At 38.7% G+C, this 23,778-nt stretch overlaps 1 protein-coding gene across 2 annotated transcripts in view; it reads right to left on the bottom strand.

Moving 5' to 3' along the window:
- PCDH15 (protocadherin related 15) overlaps window positions 1-23,778 on the bottom strand; it is a 1,663,341-nt gene that overhangs the window by 1,007,928 nt on the left and 631,635 nt on the right. For both annotated transcript variants that reach the window (XM_073241042.1, XM_073241040.1), the window contains exon 3: window positions 11,761-11,811. The gene's annotated coding sequence lies outside the window, so the exon portion shown is untranslated. The remainder of the gene's footprint in view (window positions 1-11,760; window positions 11,812-23,778) is intronic.

The following is a 23,778-nucleotide window of genomic DNA, read 5'->3' as shown; positions in this document are numbered from 1 at the left end:
CTGCTTGGTTAATGTCATTCAGGCTTGTACGTAAGGAGTGAATGTTAAATATTCTAAAAAGCTGTGTAAGTCTGCCTTACAAGCACTGATTAAAAGCACTGAATACCAAATATAACCAAGAGATTTCCTTTTCATGTATCTGCTAAGAATACTAAGTATTTTTTTATCTCCGTCACTTTCAGAAATTGTCTTGCTATGTACCTATCTATACATATTCATCACTCTGACAACAGAATCAAGAATAAAATTTCAGATAAGAAAACATGATGTGTATTGTTTTATCCTTTAAATATGGGACATATATAAAAATAGACATACAAAGACAGCTTTTTAGAATGAACAGTACAATAACTACAGTGTATCTTAATTGTATCCTGATGAACATAGAGCAAAGGCACATATAGACCATTTGGGTTATGGATATTCTTAATTTCTCTTTCTTTTCCTAAAAGCAAATAACAAAAACCCATAGAGTGAAAATTGGTTATTGGACTACTAAGAATATATTTTCATCATGGGTGACTAAAAGATTTCCAAATGTTACTTAAACTACGAATAATCTCACCATTTGTTAACACTTGGATCCCAACCCTTGTTAAATATCGAACTTGAGCAATAAGTACTCCTCAGCTTTACAACTTTCTCTTTACACAGTGTTATTTTTCACATTATTTGTCTCCTTTATCTAAGCATTAATTTGACATTCATATTATCAAATAAAAATCCAGAAATTCAATGAGACAGAAAATAAATAAAATTAAAAAAAAATCCTAGACTTACTGCCTAGGTAATTATACCTCTACAGATTGTTCATAACTACTGCCATCCAGGCAGTGAGGAAATAGGTCCACACACAGATAGGAGACTTTTGAAATAGCAATTCTTGAGCTAATTGGATGAGCCTTCATTTTTAACTAAGAAATTCCTCAAAGACAAGGACAACTCTGCATTTGAGTAAATTCTTTCACCCATACTGTATTTTTATAACTACTGTTCTCTGAACATCTTAGTTTGCCACTTTGTATTACTTGGGGAACTGAATTTTTCAGGCTATTAAAATTATTTTAAAATTTAATTGCATTATACAACCTTATAGGATTACTGACGAAGGCAAGAAATTTCCTCTGTTAAACCTTGTTGTGCTTAATTTGGGACTGTTTTATTGCATGATGTTTTTCTGTTTGTGTTATTATGCCAGGGATTGAAGGAATAATTAGTTCTTATGATTTTTAGGTATGTTTCACTAGAAGAGACAAGTGGAATATGTCCAGGAATATTTTTTAAGTTACACATATTACCCTACTCTTCTTTTAAAATCTATATGACCAAAAGTTGACAAATTAATTGAAAAATATCTAAGAGTATCAAAGGGCATTTTTTAAAGAAACAGAACAGTTCAGTATAAATGCAAATCAGTTATCTGTCACTTCACTGTTAAGCTTATTTTACTATATTCATGTGCTTAGAGCTATACTCATAAAGTATTCACACTAATGTTGCCTCTTTCCAAAACCAGCGGAGAAACAGCTGAGAAATACAAGGTTTGAAGATATTCAAAGTTCTTACCCAGCTGTTGACTTTTTTTGAAAGTTCTGGTGAGAAGCTAAGAAAGAAAACGTGAACAAAATAATGAAATGCGATGCTTGTTCCTGGATTTATTTCCTACACTAAGAAGTAACTAGCTTTCCTAGGAATTGATAAGGACTGGCTCATCTCCTTAGACTAGATTCTTATTTACAATTTGAACCCAAGTCACTCCAATAAGACCTTTCAAAAAATGTGTTTCCTGTCATTAAACTTTTGTAAAAGGCAGGAGTTTGAGTATTGCATTTACTTTTTATATTTCAACATCTCTGCCTTTCCAACTCTGTTTTCTTTTTTAACAAGCTCTCAGCCAGCACACTGACAACAAGGGTCTCTTCAGAAAGAAAAAGAGCCCAAGTAAATGGATTTGCATATCAAAGTACTCTTGTTAAATACGAAATTTCCTCCCAGGATATATAAAGGACTAAACAATATTTCTACAATTAATTTACAATTTCATGTAATATGTGAATTCAATTTAACATTGATCACTTTTAATAATTCAGATAAGCCATTATATATTGAGAATAAAGAGCTATACTTTAAAAAAATTGATTTTTTTCTCTCTCTTAACATCACCCCACATTCAGATTTTAGATACTCTGTTTTTTTCTGATATTGACAAGTTCATACTTCCCATGATTTTGTCCTGTGTCTACTGGATTTGGACAGAAGTTTCGACATGAGTGTTAGGGTCTAGGACTCCGGGGTTTCTCAGAGAACAAGACACACGGACACGGAGATGAAAATCTAAGTAAAGTCTTTATTCAGCCAGCAAGCTGGGGTCGACAGCACTTCCCCTGACACGCAGGCCGAGTCCAAGCTGCCAACCCCGAAGCAACTTTGGGTACTGATTATATAGGATCTTCACAGCAGTTACACCAAAGCCCGCACAGTTCTACAACTAATAGGTTTAAAACACACTCTATATTGTAACCAATGGGAAACATCGTAACCTTTTTAGGGAACGCGCCAGTTGCCTGCCCTCTTCAATTATCTCTTGCTTACCCAAGCATGTCTATGTGACTTATCACGGGTTACATCCCCAGGCGGTCCCAGGCTGTTGCCCACTTCTAGTTATCTAACTTAGAGTAGGCGCATTTCTCAGAAGCCTCGGGTAATTTACACAAGAAAAGACTGGGTGGCTCTCGCTCTAGGCAGTCAGGTTAAGTGTCATTAGTTCTTTTTCCTGACTCTTGATGCTCTCTGCACTCCGTTACATTTCCTCCTTTTTCTTGATCAGACTAAGGAATCTTCCGCAGCGGTGTCTAGGGCCTGATATTTTTGGCGAAGGACCAGGAGTTGGACGGTGTCAAACTTCTCTTGCACAAACTTAAGCAACCTATTTATTATACACGGGCTGATGGTAAGCAAAAACAGCAGGATGACCAGTGGCCCTGCAACGGCCGAGAGGAGGGTAGCAAACCATGGCTTGTGCTTGAACTAAGACTCAAACTAGCCTTCGTTGCTGCTGCTTTCATATTCTTTAAGCCTCCTGTCAAGATTTTTTTTTAGTTTGGCTAAGGAATCTCTGACTGCACCTGTCTTATCTATATAGAAACAGCATTCTTCTTTTAGGGCTGCGCATAGCCTACTTTCTTTTAAGAACAAGAGGTCCAGGCTTCTTCGGTTCTGTAGGACTACCTCTGACAAGGAGGTGAGGGATTGCTCTAGGTCTGATATTGACTGTCGGAGTTGTTCTAGGTCTCTGTCGACTGCCAGCCTCAGGGCTGTGAGCTCTTTTTTCCGCGTCACAAGGGCTGCGACTTTAGTGCCTGCCCCTGCTATCCCTAGGGAGAAGAGGGTCCCAATGGTCAGGGCAGTAACAACTTCTTTCTTGCTCTGGTGGGGGCTCAGTTTTTTTTCTCAATAAGAAAGGAGAGATTCATGAGAACGATACATTAGGGGAGGTAGAATGGCCACTAGCACACAAAACTCACTGTTAGCATTGAACACAGAGGTGGATAGGGCCAGAGGGAGGCCTGTCTTTGAGCAGAGCTACCAGCCTGAGGAGGGTATAATCTACTTTCTCTGCTCTTATGTAGTGTTATTATAGGAGGAGCATAACTGGCTCTGGGTCGTCAGGACTGTGCTTACACACGTACCAATGACTGAGACTTGAGCGATTGTAAGTCTCTACGGTTTCTCGTCTCAGTAAGTGGGATGGGAGTTGTTGATAGTGTAGGAGCTATTTATTCTGATTGCCTCATAGAAGGGGGGTGAACTTGGGTAGCATAGCTAACAGGGATTGGTGAGGGAGGAAGTGGTGTGGTTAATAGTTTCTACTACTGCCTGCACCATTTCTTACATGGGATTATTTAACCCGGAGGGAGTGTGCTGGGCTCATAACTCAGAGGTCGATGGACTTGGTCTTCTTGTGGGCTCTGGAGCAAGCGTTCTGGTCAGCATTTTCTCATCTTTTTTGCTCAGGCCCTTGTCTTGGATTGAAGGTTTCTGGGGATTTATAACTGGGTTGGGACCTACGGCGGCGATGGGAGTTGACATGGTTAATTTAATGATGAGGGTCGAGCCGGCATGCTCTCTATATTTATAATACACTATTCTCTACGTTAGTCTGTTTATCTAGCGCAATACTTCAGTGTTTTTGCCTGTCTCGGTGAATTGAACTCTTACCCAATCTTGGTCTTTTGTCACAAGCCTTGGTTTTGTAAAAGGTCATAGGCTGGTGACGAGGGATGCTTTTGTTGACATAAGTAAATTTGACAGAATCGATTTTTGTAACTGTCCATCTTTAATTTCTATCATTCGAGGTTACACAGTCCCAGCTGGCACAAAAGAAGTCATGCCCCCCTCCCTACAGTGCCTTCTTTTACTTGTTCTTGGGCAAGCATAAAACTTATGGGAGCGAGCTAAATTTGGAGGGATGGATCGGTAAATGGGGTTGATCTGCCGAAAGTAGAAATACAGGTCAGGCCACTAGGTTCTGATTGGCGCACTGTGTTGTGTGGAGTTGATGACTTCTCTATTGTCGCTATCAATCAGCATCTAGGTCAGGTTCTTTGGTTGATGGGGGTTGGTGCCTCTGATCTCTACAGATGTGGCTCCCATGAAGATCTATACTAAGGAGCTTATTAGCAGGATCTTTTTCATCTTCGGCTTAAGTGTAGTTTTAGGGGATTGGCAGGATGCTGCTGCACTTTCTACTCTTCTTTTCGTTTCTTTGGATCGTTATGAGGTAGGATCTGAACGTGGGTGTGGTGCACCTATGGAGCAATACTATCAACTTTGAGAGCAGTGGGGGTGGTAAACAATACAATGTAAGGTCTTTTCTACTTGGGCTCAAGAGTCTTCACTTGGTGTCTTTTGACTCATACTATATCTCTTGGGACTATGCCATGTTTTGGGCTCGGAATTTTCTTGCCTTCATAATATGCTATGATCAGGGGCCAGATTTCTTGCTGCACTTTAGCAAGAGCTTGCAACACATTCACATAGTCAGGGGACGGGTCTTCTGCACCGGGAAGCTGCACTTGCCGGGTTATGGGTGGAGGGGCCCTGTACATTATCTCAAATGGAGTTAAACTATGTACATAGGGGGGGTTCCGAGCGCGGAAGATGGCTAAGGGAAGGAGGGTCACTCAGTCCCCACTAGTCTCTAATACCAACTTAAAAAGGGTCTCTTTCAGGGTCTTATTCATTCTTTCTACCTGCCCAGAGCTTTGTGGGTTATAAGCACAATGTAACTTCTAATCTGCTCTCAAAGCTAGGGCTAGTCCTTGCAGGATTTTGCTAATGAAAGCCGGGCCGTTATCAGAAACTATTGCTTCAGGGACTCTATATCTGGGGATGATTTTTTCAATTAATCTTTTTGCTACTACTTGGCTAGTCTCATGCTTGGTTGGAAAGGCTTCTACTCACCTAGAGAAAGTATCTACCATAACCAGCAAATACTTGTATCTATACTTCTCTGGTTTTATTTCGGTGAAGTCCATTTCTTAATTCTTCCCTGGAGCTCTTTTCTTTTCCTGGGTACCTGCCAGGTGCAGCCCTCTTGGGGCTGGTCTTAGCATTGCACAGCTACTGCATTCTTTCGTGATCTGACGAGCTGCCTCATTCTGGTGGGGAAACACTAACTGCGTGGACTGGAAAAGGCTGAGCAGCTTTTTCTAGCCTAGATGGGTGGACTTATGCAGATTAGCATGTACTGCCCCAATGCTTCTGGCAGGATCAACTTACTTTCTTGGTCCCTACTCCAATTTCTCTCTCTAAACACTTTCCCTGAGACTTGTTTCTTAATCTACTCAAGATCCTGGGGGGAATACTCAGGTTTGGGTGGCAAGGCGGGCAGTTTAGGTATGGGTATTTCGAGGGCTGCAAGTACAAGGGAGTCCGAGAAGGCTGCCCTCTTAGCTTCTGCATCAGCATGGCTGTTGCTGATGGCCTCAGGTGTCTTCTTTGATTGGTGGCCCGGCACATATATAACTGCTACTGCTTTGGGTTTTTCAACAGCAGCTAGTAGTCCTTGGACTTCTTGCAGATTTTTCAGTCCCTTCCCTTTCAGTCCCCTTCCCTTCCCTTTCTCGGTAGATGGCACCATGGACATGGACAGTGCCAAAGGCATATCTGCTATCTGTGTAAATGTTGGCCCGCTTGCTTTCTGCTCTTTCTAGGGCCTCAGTGAGAACAATAAGTTCCGCCTTCTGTGCTGAGGTGCCAGGGGGCAGAGCTGCACTCTAGACAACTTCTCTTTCGTGGGTTACTACTGCTGCCCCTGCTCTCCTGACCTCTTCCTGCACAAAGCTGCTCTTATCTGTATACCAATTTAGCTCACAGTTTGGTAACGGTGTGTCTTTCAGGTCTGCTCGCACCTGGATAATTTCGGAAAGGATGTCTCTACAGTCATGGATGGGGGTCGTCAGATCTGGGTCTGGCAGAAGGGTGGCAGGATTTAGGGTTACCGGGTCAGAGAAGGCGATTCGTGGAGAATCTATAGGAGCCCTTGGTAGTGGGTGAGTCTTGCGTTCATCATCTATTTTCCTGGAGGATGCTTGAGGATCTCCTCTACAGTATGTGGGGTTGTTACTCTCAGGTTCTGGCTAAAAGTCAGCTTGTCTGCCTCTTTTACTAGTAGAGTTATAGCTGCTAGGATACGCAGACAAGGTGGCCACTCGGAGGCCACTGGGTCTAGCCACTTGGACAAATAGGCTACAGGTCTTTTCTATGGGCCCAGCTGCTGAGCCAGGACTCTTTTAGCCACTCTCTTCTTTTCATCTATAAACAGGATAAAGGGTTTTTCTGGGTCTGGCAGAGATAGGGTGGGGGCCCGGAGGAGAGCTTCTTTTAGTCTGTCAAAAGCCTCTTGTTGTTCTTGAGTCTATTGCCAGCCCGGCCTTTCTTTGGTCGCTTCATATAGTGGTCGGGCTATTTCTGCGTACCCTGGAATCTAGAGCTTGCAAAACCTGGCTGAGCCAAGAAATTTTCTCACTCCCTGGGGTGAGGAAGGGACGGGGATAGTCAGGATAGTTTGTTTCATGGCCTGTGTTAGCTACCTGGCCCCATTAGATATTTTGTACTCCAAGTAGACTACTGACCTCTGACAGATGTGGGCTTTCTTGGTGCTGGCTCTATATCTCAGTTTGCTCAGTTCAGCTAGCAAGTTTCTCGTGGCTTCTTTGCACTCTTCACGGGTTTGTGTGGCTAGCAAGAGGTCATCTACATACTGCAGCAGTGTCACACGGGGGTGGCTCCTGCGAAAGGGCCCTAGGTCTTGGCTTAAGGCTTCATTGAATAAGGTGGGAGAGTTCTTGAAGCCCTGTGGTAGTCTAGTCCAGGTAAGCTGCCCTTTTCTTCTCCCCCCCCAGCTCTTGCCACTCAAAGGCAAACAAAGGCTGACTAACTTCAGAGAGTGGGATACTAAAGAAGGCGTCTTTCAGGTCCAGAGTAGTATACCACACATGCATGGGTGGCAGGTGGCTGAGTAGGGTGTAAGGGTTAAGCACTGTAGGATGGATGTCTTCTACTTTCTCATTGACTTTCTGCAAGTTCTGCACTGGTCTGTAATCTCTACTGCCAGGCTTCCTCACTGGAAGCAGGGGCGTATTCTATGCAGATTGGCAGGTTTTAAGGATTCTTGTCTCTAACAGTCTATGGATATGGGGTGCTATCTCTTTCATAGCCTCTTCTGGCATTGGATATTGCCGGACCCGGATGGGTAGAGCTGCAGCTTTGAGTTGAACAATGACCGGGAATAGGTGTTTAGCGAGACTAATTCCTCTGGTCTCGGCCCATGCGGAAGGGAACCTCTGTAACCAAGAGTCTATTTCTCTCTGGCCCCCCTTTTCTTGATCCGCTTGAAACAGACGATGTTCATCAGCCAGAGACAGAGTTAACACATGCGCTGGTTGTAGGGGCTGCCCTGCTTTGTCCATGATTTTTATCTCTTCGGGTTCAAAATTAATGCACACCTTAACCTTGGTTAGTAAGTCTCTACTTAACAATGGTGCGGGGCTCTCAGGTACGACTAGAAATGAGTGAGAGACCTGATGCCTTCTTAGGTCCACTTTTCTGCTAGTGGTCCAGGCACATTTTTTTGGACCTTGTCGCTCTCTGGACTATACTTGTGCATCCTGGGTTCAGGGGACTGTGGGCCTGGTTAAGAACTGAATATTGTGCCCCAGTATCTACCATGAACTTAATGGGAGTCTCCTCTACGCACAGGGTTACCCAGGACTCGGGGAGGGGTGCCGAGCTCCGTCCTCGTTAATCTTCTCTTAGGTGCAGGGTCTTAACAGGGTTCCTTCTTCTTTGTTCTCTCTTTTGGGGGCACTCCCTCTTCTAATGTCCATATCTCTTACACAGGGCGCATTGATCTAGTCTTAGTGGGGATTGGCTGGGTCCTGTTCCTCGAGGTGGCCTAAGGCCCTCCTTCACCTTGGCCAGGGATATCCTGGCCATCTCCTCCCTCTGCTTCTTGTTCTCCCTCTTCTGAAATTCTCTGTCTTCCTTCCTATTTTTCTCTTGCATTACCCATTTCTCTTTCCTCAGCCTTTCTTCTCTACCCTCCGGAGTTTCTCTAGCATTGAAGACCTTCTCCGCCTGCTGCAGCAGCTCTCTAATAAAGATCTCCCCCAGGTTCTCCCGCTTGTGGAGTTTTCTCTGGATATTGGGGGCTGCCTGGTTGATGAATGAGAGGACTACAGCTGATCTATGTTCCTCTGCTTCCGGGTTTATGGGGATATACTGTCTGTAAGCATCAAACAGCCTTTCTAGATATGCGGCTGGGCTTTCTATTTCTTCTTGAACAATAGTTTTTACCTTAGCCAGGTTAGTGGGCCATCTGGTGGCCACCTGGAGACCGGTCATCAGAGTCTGGCGGTAGACCCGGAGACACTCTCTACCTTCTGCAGTCCCAAAGTCCCAATCCGGGCGCGTAAGTGGGAATGCCTCATCGATGATGGGCTGGAGGGTAGAGGGTCTTTCATTCTCTCCGAGGACATTTTTCCTGGCTTCATTGAGGATACGCTCTCGCTCTTCTGTCGTGAAGAGAGTGCGGAGCAATTGCTGGCAGTTGTCCCATGTGGGACTATGGGTAAACATAATGGACTCCACTAAACCTATAAGACACTTGGGGTCCTCTGAGAAGGGAGGGTTCTGAGTCCTCCAATTATAAAGGTCACTAGATGAAAAGGGCCAGTATTGATATTGTTGAGCGATGCCTGTACTGATGGCTCGCACAGGCAGAAATGGCACTGCTCCTTCTGAGGTGGAGGAGGGAGCCTCCCCTTCTTGTTCCCTGGCCCCCCGAGGCCTTAACTGCATTCCTCTTGTTCTACCTGGCGCCCAGCGTGGGGCCACGGTGGGGGAGTGTGGGGAAGCTCTTTCCAGCCTCCTGCCTCCCTCTGCTGAAGAGTCTGGGGAAGCTGCGGCCGCCTGGTTCCCACTGGGTTCTCCAGCTTCGTTTTCTTTCTTTCCGGCAGCTTCACCCCTCTCCTCCGCATACAGGGGTGGCTGCTCAATCGGCAGAAGGGGGTAGAGAGGAGAACTGTCGGGGAGGACAGGTGGTGCACTCGGGCGCACAGGATTTATGGCCCTGTGATCAGAGGGCTTTAATTTTTCTTGAGCAACTAGGACGGAGGTCTTTAGTGGGTCAGTATGAGGTTTCCCCACCAAAAAGGGACTCAGCCAGGATGGAGGATTCTCGGCTAGATTTTCCCAGACAATATATAGGAGAGTTGGTCAGGGTGGCCCTCAGGGCCTGGTAGGAAGATAATGGTTTTGACTTTGCTGATAAGGTCCAGGGAAAGAGACCCCTGGGTCGGCCAGCCTACTCCAAAGGAAGGCCACTCAACTGAGCAAAAGGTGTCGAGCTTACCCTTCTTGATGCCAAGGCTCATATTTAAGGCCTGTTCCTTGACCTTCGGGAAATGGGAAAGGATCAGACTCTTAGGAGTAGCTTGAGTCTGACTCATAGTGAGAAAGAAGAAGAAAAAGAATATGAGGGAGACAAAGGCGAAGGATGAAGATGCCACTTCAAACAAGATGACTGTTGTATGTGCTTGTGAACGGGTGCCTGTTGTTGCACAGTTTTTCTTCTGCGGGGGATGCAAATTTATCTGGGATTCGTGGCTGTGACCCCCTTATCCTGTCATGGGAGTTTCTAGTGGCGGGTGCCCTAATGACTCTTAATTGCCCGACTCGTGCCCGCGGGGAATGATGTAGTGGCAGAAAGGAGGAATGCAGAGAGCAGGAGAACCTTAGAACAAGGAAACTTAAAATGAGAAGCGCAAAAAAAAATATAAACTGAAACTAAAACACAATAAAACAATCAATGATAACACTAAGCACACACACTACATCTGATCGCACTTGTTCGGACCGGTCCTTCTTTCACTCTGGTGTGCACCACCTTCACTACTTTCAGGATCTTCAAAAACTCTCATGATTCTCCCGAAAGGCGTCCACTCAGACTGCCGCAGGGTGACGAGCTCGATCCTTTCCTTCTCTGGCGCCAGGTTCTTGCTGATCGGACTTGCTTTCTTAAGGCCGAGTCACTCAGACCTTAGGGCCAGGATTAGTCACCTGGACTTTACCCAGGGTCACTAACTCGGGGGCCGGGACTACCAACCCGGACTCTCTCACTCGGGGTCACTAACCTGAGACCATACATGGGATGGCGACTCTTGCTTTATAATGGATTTATGCAGACACGAGGGGGCAACCTTCGAATTACACTGCCCCGTCTGGACAATTAGACCTTGCCTCTAGCCGTCCTTTGTTCTCAGGGAAGCTGCACGGATCCCGGACGAGTCCCCAAATGTTAGGGTCTAGGACTCCGGGGTTTCCCAGAGAAAAAGACACACAGACACGGAGATGAAAATCTAAGCAAAGTCTTTATTCAGCCAGCAAGCTGGGGTCGACAGCACCTCCCCTGACACGCAGGCCGAGTCCGAGCTGCCGACCCTGAAGCAACTTTGGGTACTGATTATATAGGATCTTCACAGCAGTTACACCAAAGCCCGCACAGTTCTACAACTAATAGGTTTAAAACACACTCTATATTGTAACCAATGGGAAACATTGTAACCTTTTTAGGGAAGGCGCCAGTTGCCTGCCCGCTTCAATTGTTATCTCTTGCTTACCCAAGCATGTCTATGTGACTTATCACGGGTTACATCCCAGGCTTTCCCAGGCTGTTGCCCACTTCTAGTTATTTAACTTAGAGTAGGCACATTTCTCAGAAGCTTCGGGTAATTTACACAAGAAAAGACTAGGTGGCTCTCGCTCTAGGCAGTCAGGTTAAGTGTCATTAGCTCTTTTCCCTGACTTTTGATGCTCTCTGCACTCCGTTACAATGAGGTCCTTTCAGTGGATCAATTAATGTATCATATGAAGTTTAGCAAGAAAGGCTTTGTTGAATGGCAGAGCAACTAAAACAATCAAACATTTTTATTTGTTGTGAAAAACTGATACTTGAGAAAAGCACCTAGTGGTAGGCATATCCATTTACATAAGTTTTCAATTAAAACAAAAGAGGAACCACAAAGTAATTGCCAGCATAGTGATGATGGTTGTTACTCAGATCCCCAAAACCAACAATTCACTTATTATTTGCCTTATGACATACAACTTAGCTGTATTGACAAAACTATTGAAATGTAAACTGTTAACTTAAGGCTTAAAAATGTAAATCTCAATATAAAAGAAAATGTACTATACCTTATTTGTAGGTCTTGTGTGTACTATTCAGAAACATGACATTGCAAATTCCTGTAAATGAAAAGAACTGATGAGTCATTCATTTTCCAATTTGAATCTGAAAAGCAGTTACATAATTAAGATAAAACTATTTGTTAATTATCAAATATTTCCTTGTAACTTGTGGTACTGATGTAATTTTTATAAATTGTCCTACATGTTCTTACAGACAGAAACAAATATAATGCATGCATATTCCATTAAACAGTGTTATTTCTGATTAAATGTTATAACACAACTTTCAAGTGTTCGTAGATCCAGATACTAGATCATTTTGAAAGCTAATTCTTCCAATTTCACAAGAAACAGAGATAATGCATAAAGAATATAATTATTAGGTTTGATAAACACGATATTTTAACTAAACTGGGCAATAAATATATTTAAATACATATACTAAATGCATAGACAGTGATTATACCTGAGAAATGAAATAATTTACAGGAAAATGTTCTTTTATATATAAACTTAGAATGTTCATTTATTCAAAAATGCATGGGTACTACATTACAACTGCAATAATTTAGCTTTTTAAAAGGGTATATAACTAAAGTTTTGGGCAAAGTAACTGTAATATTAATAATGTGCTTAGCATGTATTTCACACCTTGAAAAGATAAATTAATTTGTTGGCTTTGGGAGAAGATACAAGTTAATATTCAGGACAAGATAATAAAGTCATCATCTAAGATGATATTAAAAATATATTATCTTCAAATTTGTCAGGTTTTTGTCTTGGTAAATGAGATAATCGAAGTAAAATACCCAATTCAGAGCTTAGAACTAGGCAGGCTCCCGATAAGTATGACAGCACTTTCTTTTTTAAAATATAGTTTCAAGAAAAACATGACAAATATTTTCTCCCTCATATATGAACTGTGTATTTTTAAACGTGAAATATATTTTATAAAAATATCTTCAGTGCTTGCTATGGTGTAATTCACAACACATAGTGTATTTTTTAATATATACATAATAAATAGTATAAGAAATTCTGCCTAATTCTAAAATTAACCATTGCTTCACTATAACAGGCTTATTTTTAAATATATACATGGTAAATTAAAAGCAGATCCAGATAGATTCATTAATACTAAGTGTTTTAACATAAAAACAAACATATGCAGTGAAGTAGGAAGAGACACAGAATTGTAGGAGTGGAGGACGCATAGGCACCACACAATCACGGAAGCAGAAGGAAAGTCAGACATCACAGAGACTGAACCCTACATTTTCAGGGGTGTAAAGTGATGCCCTGAAGATAGCATATTATTTAAGGTGAGGCAGTACCTATGTGACTGGAATTAGGGCTCATCTGGAACTACTGCTACTTAAAAGAAAAATTACACGAAAAGAAATTCAACAGTATGAAGTTCTCATAAATAAATCACTTGCTGTATGTAGAATATTTATTTGTGGCAATCAGATGAATATAAAGTGAATCTAAGTTATGTACTAATACACTAAGATGATGCAAAGATCTGATGTTGAAATTGTTCCCCCTTAAGTTATTTTAAAAATCTTTAACTTTTTGGATTAATATTTTCCAATTTTATTATTCATCACAATGATACAAAAATAAATGTTTGTGATTCAATGATGCTAACTTCTTCAGTTGCAGCTAAGAGAAAAATAGATTTATAAAGTGTATCAGTTTATAAGTTCAGAAGCTTATAAATTCATAAGGTTGTAAGTATTTAATACTACTACTAAAATTGTTCTTTAGTTAATGATTGAACACAATTTAGTATCCACAATTTCGTATTCTTCTTATGACTTTTTATCATAGGAGCATGTATGCCCATTGAAAATAGAGAAATTTCAGAGTTTCTTAGATTTTCTGTGTTCTTGCTGCTAATTGCTTAAACATGTATGTATTCATTTAATACCTATTTTTATTGATCACTCTATAGCTTGTATAACTGACATTTTACTAGGTATCTGGAATATATTGACAAATTTTTAAAAGTCTTGTACTCTGGCAATTACTATATAGCAATACATAGAAAATAAGCAAAATATAATAACCATAAAACAAGTTCATTATATATGATAGGAAAAGGGGGTAAGTTTTAACTGAAAATGGTCAGGGCTGGGAAAGGGAATTGGGAATGGGGTGGCAGCAGCTCCCAATATTGAATAGGGCAATCCATGGGAAGATGTGAGCAAATTTGTCTAAAGTCTATGATGAAGTTTGCTGGCTTTTAGTTAAAGCATTATCTAAATGAGTGAAAAAAATAAACTTGTTTGAATTTCAGAAAGCAGAAATTAATTTGTTTCATTACTTTTGCACAGAAAAATGCGTAGGTGCCTTCTGCAGAATTCTTCAGGGTTGCCTTTGACTTTAAAAGCATGCTGTCACTTGTTTTTTTAACACAGACTATCACCAAGATACATACATCCACATCTGCTTTCACAAAAAAGGCACATGTGGAAATGCATAAAGTGGAAACAGTAAGTCACTGCAGATATCAGGTTCACTGCAGTATAAGAACATGGAGTAGAAGTAGACTTCTAAGTGGCTCAGTTCGTGTCTCAGTCCTAATGTAGGAAAGTTCCTCTAGCAAAGCATTTTGCTTTCAGAATAACCACGCTAAGCTCCAGAAAAGCCCTCTATTTTAGCTTGTCGTGAGGCAGTTAGGACGGCATCAGTCATCACGTAACACTGCAGTAGCCTTAAGGATTAATTATGAAAAGATGAATGAAGCATTAGATTTTTGGCTCCCACAGAGATATCTGTGCTCTAGGCCTTCTGATTACAACCACTAAGCAGATATTAAAAGAAGCCCAAACAATCCATCCAGGTTGAAGTTTTCTTGAATTATTTGGTGAAATTATTATGCAGAGACTCATCAATCAGTATCAAGTCCCTATGAAATATCTCTAGCACTGCTTTCAAATCTAGATTTCAGTGTTTATAAGAGAGATGATTTCATTATCTAACAATAATATACATGGTGATAATCTAAACTATCCAATAATGTAGATTATAGTACAGTATCCTTCCCTCACTTTTAAGCAATTAACATGTGCATGTACACACACACATTGTATATTTTGTAGGCAGATAATCTTAGAGATTTCTTTCCACCTTAAATGTCATATTTTTTTCAATGTCTAGTGGTAATTTACCCGATATCTACATTGAAGCTCTTGGAAGTCCTTATATAATTAGTATCATAATCCACTACTTCTGCAGGAAAATCCCACTGAAAATTACTTGATGTTTGTCAACTATATAGGTAAGATCTTTAATGAACTGGTTTGAATAAGTAAGAGTGAAATATTCATAGTCATTTATTTTTTACCTACTGTAAGATAAATACAAATACTCTGTATTATCAAAAGTTCTAGGAATAAATTATATAAAACATATTTAGGAAATATTTAATTTTACCAAGAAGGAGAAAAGATTAATTTCTTTTCAGCAACAAGTTATGATTTTGTGATTATATGTCTGAATACTGTTAAGATCAATATTTCTTAATAGAATTCCCCAGCAATCTCTATTGATGAATACAAACAAAATCTTGACAGTGCTATGAATTCTCCAAAAATTTTATTAAAAATCCTAATCACAAATCCACCAACAGTTTAATATAACTGACACAAACAAAAAATGCCTCTCTCACTTACATCCCAGAAAGAAATTATATTTTATATCTTAATATTGAGAAGCTGAGCTTAATCAATAAAACTTGGAACCCATTTTCATGTATCATAATGCAGGGTAAGAAAACAAATGTGGATGCAGGTCTCATTATCTCATTTGAAGGAGCTGATACAATGATACACCAAACTAAGAGATACAGTATTGCATTAGAAAATTATTAAATGCCATTACACAGGAGGCATAATTTTCAATTGTAATCTACTCCTAGTGCATAATGTTATAAATTCATCGCATGCCTAAATTCAGCTTCATTTTATCACTAGCTATTCATTTCCATAAATGGAGGAGAGTGAGGGAAAGACAGTGGGCTTTAAAGACAGCCACAGGAGTAGTTTTTTGCTGAATTTAGTGTTTACTGAATGTCATCCACTTGGGTGAAGTGCTTCACCTCCTTGATGGCAGGTTCCCCTTTCTGTATTGGGGGATTATCTCTCCAACATGTATAATACAGAGCCAAGTTCACTCAACAAATAAAGGCTTATATCTCTCATCTTTCAAATTATAATTTGTTCTCTGGTTGGCCAAGTATTTATAAGTATTCCATTGCCACTCACTTACTCCAATGCAGAAAAAGAATGTGCTTCCTGACAATGTTGGTGAGAGATACAAAGACAGAGGAGTGGGTATGATGGAAATACCCTGTCAATAAAGTGATACACCACAGTGTATCCTGAGTGGGAAGTGGCTACATCATCAAACAGCTGAAGTTGTGACTTCTGAATATAAAATGCCCAGTTTTATACTCTTCCAAGTTCTTATGTGTTTATTTTTTGTTTCAGGTGTACAACATAGTGATTTGACATTTATATACATGACAAAATGCTCGCTACAGTGATTCAATTAGAGGTTGCAATGCGTTACTTATTACCTCTTTGTAAGCTGAAGCTAACTACTTTGTTCATCAGTTAAAGAAAAGGTATAAAAATCATGACCATTCAGACTTCCAAATAAAACAGATTAGACAATATGATCACTTTGTACCACCCTTACAGTGTCTCCCCATTACAGGCTGAATATGATACTGTTACTCCAAAAACAAAAACGAAATCTATAAAACAAAAACAGTCTGGATTTTGTGCAAAGCCCTATTTGTATAAACATAACATTTTACACCTCTTCACTTTATGGCAGTGTTTCAGCAGTTATTTAAATGACATGGTTCATTTGTCAGGACAATGTGAAGAGCTCAGTCCATCTCACAATGCCAAAAAAACAACAGTCTGCCAAGCCAAGGTGTGTAACTGCAAATGCCAGAGCCATTTATTCTCAGTGCACTTTAGCCAGTCAAATAGTATTACTATTACGGCACAAATAGTAATTGTCATTTTTTGGAAGATATGTTTTGCCTGGTCTCAATTATGACATTGTTCTATTTCTTTTAAGAAGAAATCGATGTCCTAAGTTTTTTATTTTTATTGAATTTGTTATATGTCAAGGAAGTAACTCATGCTCTGAAATTAAAGATAAAAGCAGAGCAAAACTAGAAATCCTTTGCTCTTTGGGATTTGTATTGTTTTTAACTTGGTCTTTGTAAAGTTATTAGATGATCGGCAATGGAAGTATATTTAATGCTGTTTTCATAGAACTATTATATTTTAATTTTAAATCTTAAGGTCAGAAGAAACTGAAATAATCAATTGATTTCTGCCTATTTATGTAATGTTGTACTTTAGACAATGCATCCAAGGTAATTTTATCTTCCATCTAAATATTACCAGAAAAGGGAATACTTAATTACAACTTGTATCTTAGATTGCAGCAGACAGAAATTTATTTTTATGTCTGTTATAAATATTTCCCCCTCCCAAGTTACTCTGTTTTAAGTTTAATGATGTGAATTTTTTAAAATCTCAGGTTGATACAAAATATACATAATAGGGTGGCAATATAGTTTCATAATTATTCCAATTTTAGCTTCTGTTCATCTATATTTACAATGATAAAGGTATATAATAGCATAATAGATAAGAACATAAAAGAGATAGGGTCTCTGTCTTGCACTACCATCAAAGTGAACCATGGCACTTAGGTACCTTAAAATAAGGAAAAACTAAAAATGAGGCATTAATCAGGCAAATGAACAAAAACTGAACAATTTTTTAGCAATCTTCAAATTTTGTTGCACCGCTCCAACCATGCCCCACTTTCGTAGCTCTGATAAATTTCTATGTGCCACTTTGGGTATTGTGGCTCATTAAAAGATCAAGAAATAAACTGTGGTGACAAGAGAAAGATAAGGGGGGTGTAAAGAAACAAAAATATGTGGAAAGGATTAAGATATACTATGGGGGAAAATACATTTATTTATTTATTTTTTCCCAAGCAAGAGATTTTATTATCTGAAAGAGAAAATGGCTGCCCCCAGAGAGGGAGCAGCCGAAATACATTTATTTTTAAATTAGCTTTTGCTTATTGAACATCTCTTATATAGTAGGCACTTTGGATTACCTATTTTGGAATTGGTCACAAAATTACACAAAGAAGCAGAAATTGCTATCCTCCTTTCACACTCATCCAAGGAAAGCAATTCTTGGAGAAGTTGTTCGAGGTCCCACAGTTAATAAATAGATGGCAGAGCAAATGCTTGGTCTTAAAGTCCAGATTCTGTCTCAGGTATACAATGCCACATTATAAAGATGTTGATACACTGAAGTAAAAGAACAATATCAGAAATATTTATTGTTCCTTTCCCTCAAGCATGAAGTTTAGATAAAATGGTAATGTTAGAAATTGTACAGTCTTTAATCCCTTAAATTCTCTTGGCCATTAGTTTATAATCATAAATGCATATAATGCTGTACTCCTTTCGTGAAAATGCATAAAATCCTAGCATGCCCAATGATTCAGTTGAAAAATTATGAGATGAACACAGTTATGCAGTTTCCAAATATGCTGTCAAAGAAATAAAATCATGCTTTTATAAATTCTTCAACATCATCCTTCATTTCTAATGCAACAAGTTAATTAGTTAATTCTGGATTGTTTCTGAAATTCCAATGGTTTAGTGTCAGATTGTACGCAAACATAAGAAATGTCATGTCCTAGGACAATCACAGGGTGTCTGAGAAGGCAAGGATTTTCAAGGAAAGTAGGTCATGAAAGAGAGTATTGCTATAATTCTTAGAAAGCTGGATACAGTTGTCTTGTCCCAAATGAATATGAGGCCCAATGCCCCCACTGTGAGAATTAACAGGGGTGAAGATAACTGGTTTATGCAAAGGTGCTCTGTCAAAACTATATTGCATGAACATCATGAGTACAGAATTTGTTCCCTCTTAATATTTCATTTTGATTGTAAGATATTTTTAATGAAGATTAATAGATTTACTTTCTAAATACACTCAGATTAAATTTACTTGGTTAATCCCATTCAGCAGTACATGTGGTAATGGTGCTTAATCCAGAGATTTACAGAGTGGAGTCTCTAATAAAAACAAGGAAGTAAGAGACAAAGCCCTTTCCTTCAGTCTGTGGGTGGAATAAGCTTTCTAACAGCATTAAACTACCAACAACCTGATATTGTCTAGGCAACTGGGGAGAGAAATCAAGTCTGGTTGTTCATAAATTTCCCAGGTAGCAAATATAATCCAATGCCCAATTTGTAATTACAGAGTGCCAGAATATTATCGATGCATTGAAAGTGTGCACCAGGATTATCAGCCAGATGTCTATTCTTTATGGATATACTCTTTAAAATACAACCCTGAATAGAAGGATGTATATTGATTAGATCATTTAGCTTCTTTTCCACTTTAATATCAATTGTAATAATTAAAATATACTTCTATTTCAAAACAGCTAGCAATTTTACGAAGCTCAAGTTGAAGTAAATAAATAAATGCATGCCTACATAAATGCATATATATTACATAAAAAAGATATTAAGGATTTCAAGTTTTTTTTCCTTAGTAGACATAAGTAAAATACTTAGCACAGAACTAGACCCTTAACTAATTCTCAAAGATGGTCTCTATCACTCCCCTGTCAATTTACTTGGAAAATACCTGGAGGGAATTAGAGAGAATGAAAAACACCTTTGGAAATACAAAAGATAAGGGATATTGATTTATAAAGCTATACTCTGGTATAATATATACTAGATACCAAGTTTTTAGTAATCAGTGATTTTATATAGCATATTGTTATTAGATATGTTTTTCTTTAGGACGCAGAACATTCCCCAGCTGTCATACGCATGGCAATGATCCAAATGCCTTCTTTTTTTTTTCTGAGAAATGTGCAAAATCTCACCATTAATCCCTCCATCGCTGATGTAGCACAGACTCAGTTCATACTACTAGTAAAACATGCAGTACGTTTTAGGAATGTCTGTTTCCTCTGAAGATGCTTAGGTCCTAAATTGCAGAGGGTATTCTCTAATAATTGCTATCTCCTCAGAACATGGTAAGTTTTCTGGAAAATAGCAAGTAACCAATAGATGTGAGTACAATTGCAATATGTCAACCACAAACCTAATGGATCTTGGGAGGGACATGTAGCCTTTCATGGTCTGTTTTTTGTAGGTACACCATCACTCTGAATTCCCTCTTCATGGCAAAGTCACAGAGAAAAGAAAAGAGATGACTCATTTCCATGAGGGTACATTAGTATATCATTGGTTACTTAATTGTAATTCAAATGCATATTTTTCTCTACAGAAAACAAGATACAATCACCAAACAGGAAAGCCCAAATTGATTAGATTAATTATTATATAAGATGCTGAAGATATTCCAAATATATTCCAGGTATGGTCCAAAAGAGTAACTCTGGAAATCTCTGAGTTTCACTAAGGATAGTTATATATGTATTTCTTCCTTTGCTTTTATTATTCAAAATATGTTAAGGAAATGAATGAGAAAACAACACTTCCTCCACACACACCAAACTACCCTCTCCATTACCTTTCAGCATTTTCACTTTTGACCATTAATTCCATAATGCACTGTCCTGTGATAAAGACTTCAGATATCAAATTCAGTTCAAAGTCTCTACTACCTGTGTTTTCACTATCTGGTCTACTGACCTCTGCCCTTCAAGCTACATAAATCCTTACTAACGTTTTGGTTTTTGCCTTTATTATCATTATGGTCCACTGGGAATATTTCCTTCTATGGAGTTGGTGCTCTCCAAGAAAATATGAAAATTTCTTAGGTCCCCAAATTGCCCCTTAAATTTGTTTATGTCTGTAAGCAAAACAAATCAAATTATGTAGAATTGTGATTACATAATAATATGATTTAGGTATGATTGCTTTTTTCACTACAGAAATTTATAATCAGTGAGAAATCTGTATAGCTACATCAAACCCTATGAGAACTGGGCATTCTCGATGCAAGGGAAGACAACCCCAAGCTAGCCCCATGAAGTAAAGACCCCGAACTCTTCTAGACAAGGCTGCTTTTGCATTGCAGGGATTCTCTGACACTATTATCCTTCCCCTGCCTAGAAGAAGCAGTTCCTAGATTCCTCAGGGATCCAAAAGGCTACAAAGACATCCCTAATACCTGACTGTGTCATCAGTAGAATCTCTTCTGTATCAAGTGGGGAGCAGTATATCTTTCTGAGCAAACACCTCAATTCTCTTTTCATTTACTCTTGTTCTGAAGGTCAGGAGAAGGTGGCATTAAAAGCATCTTTTATTTTCATTACATTTGGGTGTCTAGGTTTATTTGCCTGATGGTCTGCTTGGTTAAAAAAAAATGTTCTTAGTTTCACCATTGAAAGCAAGAAATTATTCTTTGATTGGACTAAATCAGTGTCACCTTTGAGAAATCCAACACTGATCCTCAGGACTGGCATCAGTATTCTGTGAGCTTTCTGTGCCCCATATGTTTATCCCTATCAGAGCACCTAACAATAATGAAAATTAAGCTACCCTTCCATTTTACTAAAAGTCCCTTGACATTAGATTCAGAGTAATTTTTTGTTACATTTATTCTCAGTACTCAGCATAGGGCATGCAAAAGAACAGATTTCCATTAAATATTTAATGAACAAATAAACTATTAACTATCTATTGAATAAATAAGTGATCGAACAAGTAATATTACAGTAACAACAATGAAAGGATTCTTGAAAGTTGATTCTCAAAAATAAATGGGACTGCATGTTGGGACATTAGAGTCACCAGACTTCATAGGACAGAGGCAACTGGGACTGGTTAGCAGACACTGCAATTATTCCAGGTGCATCAGACTAGGCAGAAGGAATGTAACACAAAGACATGTTAGAGGGTAAAGAGTGCTTAGGTAATAGGGCAGGACTGATTGAAAATCATGAAACGAAAATGTGGGGATAAAGGGAATAATCAGGAAAAGATGAAGTAAAGCATTTGCTTTAGTACCTAGTTGTCAAGTCTTCATTTTTCATTCTTCCAGTTTTTTCTGGAAGCTCCATTCTGAGGCAGATCATTCACATCTAAAGGGCAGTTGTACTGCAAAAGCACAGATTTCATAGAAGGACCTCATTTATCACCAACATTACATGTGGAGGAAGAAGCATGTTCTCTAAGAAAGATAAATTTCAGCTTGTATCAATTAGACTCATTTTGTTATAAATGACATAAATCCTAAAATGACACTGATGTAAGAAGGGGACTGATTGGTGGATATAAATAAAAAGTTGAGACATGGCTGGATACACAGGTTCAAAATATCAAACCAGGGCTTGTTTACACCTTAAAGAAGATATTAACAATTGAAAGAGAGCCAGAAGAGATAAAAATACTGAAGTTTTCAGACATGAACTTTAAAATTTTCTCCACAAGACTATGAGATAGCTATATGTTCCCATTTGTAGGTAGAGGACAATTAAATATATACAGGCTAACTTAACTTAGTATTACACAGCTTAGAAATGGTAAAGTCAAGAATTAAACTAGAACACAGTCTCTTAAGCAACTCTCTTCCCTGACTCACATAACTGCTGTAAGGACCAGCAGTGAAATAAAGAGCTTACTACAAATTCCTACTCATTATTTCCACTATATTACATTAAATTTACTAAGTGATTAGAGGAAGGACATGAAATGAAAATAATGGAAATGAATAATAGGAATGAGGACACAGAGAAAATATAATAAAACACAAGAATGGTAATGATATTCCCCCACTGTAGGAAGGTTTACCTTCACAACTTCAGCCATTATCTCCTCTGAGGAAAATTCAATCTCTCCTTCCCTTCATTACGTCTTACAATTACATCTCCCAATTATCCTGTTCTTGACTCTGTGTATTTTCTTATGGAAAAAAGGGATCCTGGTCACAGAACAAATCTCATCCAATGCACAATATCTTGAGGAATTAAAAATAAACGTAAGTGACCAAAGAGGGAACTGAAGGGAACTGATGAATTTTGGATTCAGAAAAAAGGAAACACTCTAAGAACAAAAGCCATAAAAAAATAAGATAAAGCAAGACTACCTCCCAGGAGCCAAAGCCCTCAGAAGGCTTCAGTATATTTAGTAAGTGAGGTCTCACAAAAGTTTGGGGGAAGGGTCTTGAGTGAAAAATATCCACAAACCAATAAACTACAAAAGATAAATATACACAATGAGTACAAAGAGCATAATCCAAATATTATAAATTAAGGGTAGTAAGAGTACAGCAGCTAGAGGCAGACACAGTGAACTTTTCTAATAGTTAAATTAATTATAATATTTAAAAACAAGAATTTAATCAAAATAAATTTTTAACATTTTGCCAAATTTTGCCATATTTTGATCTGTTAATTATCCACTGGTATTTAACTGAAGCAAACCATGCTCATTAAAAATTTTTATTAATGCTATTAGTGCTAGATGTGAGAAAACACATGATGTGTTAACCCTAGGTTTTATAAAATGAATGTATCTTCATTTTTGTCTTAGCCTTTTTGATTTCCTCTTTTAACTATCACAATAAAGTGGGTGCCATTGCATAGTACCAAAATTGTAAGGATTTTGATCCTAATAAGTTTAAATATTATAACAGAAAAGCAATGTTAAAAATATGTGTTTACCAATGATATGAAAATTAACATTACACTATATGTCTTAAAGGCTGAAATGCCATAATGTCAGTAATATCTCAATAAAGCTGGGGGGAAAGGATACATGGGAAAAAATTTAACAGTCTTTCAAAAAAGAAAGAAAAACAGAAACAGTGTCATGCCAAGATTGGAGACTGACACAATTAACAAATAAGTAATATGGCCCCTGTCTTTATTTAAAATGTTCATATTTGTGCAGTGTAGCTATTTTACATTAATTTAATTTTTAAAATATTATCTCAAGATTATTTCAGAAAAATTAAGATTTTTAAAATA

Source organism: Manis javanica, chromosome 7, assembly GCF_040802235.1.
Source record: "Manis javanica isolate MJ-LG chromosome 7, MJ_LKY, whole genome shotgun sequence".
Taxonomy (NCBI): Eukaryota; Metazoa; Chordata; class Mammalia; order Pholidota; family Manidae; genus Manis; species Manis javanica.
Note: the sequence above shows the minus strand (reverse complement) of the source record. Positions and strands in the feature narration are given on the sequence as shown.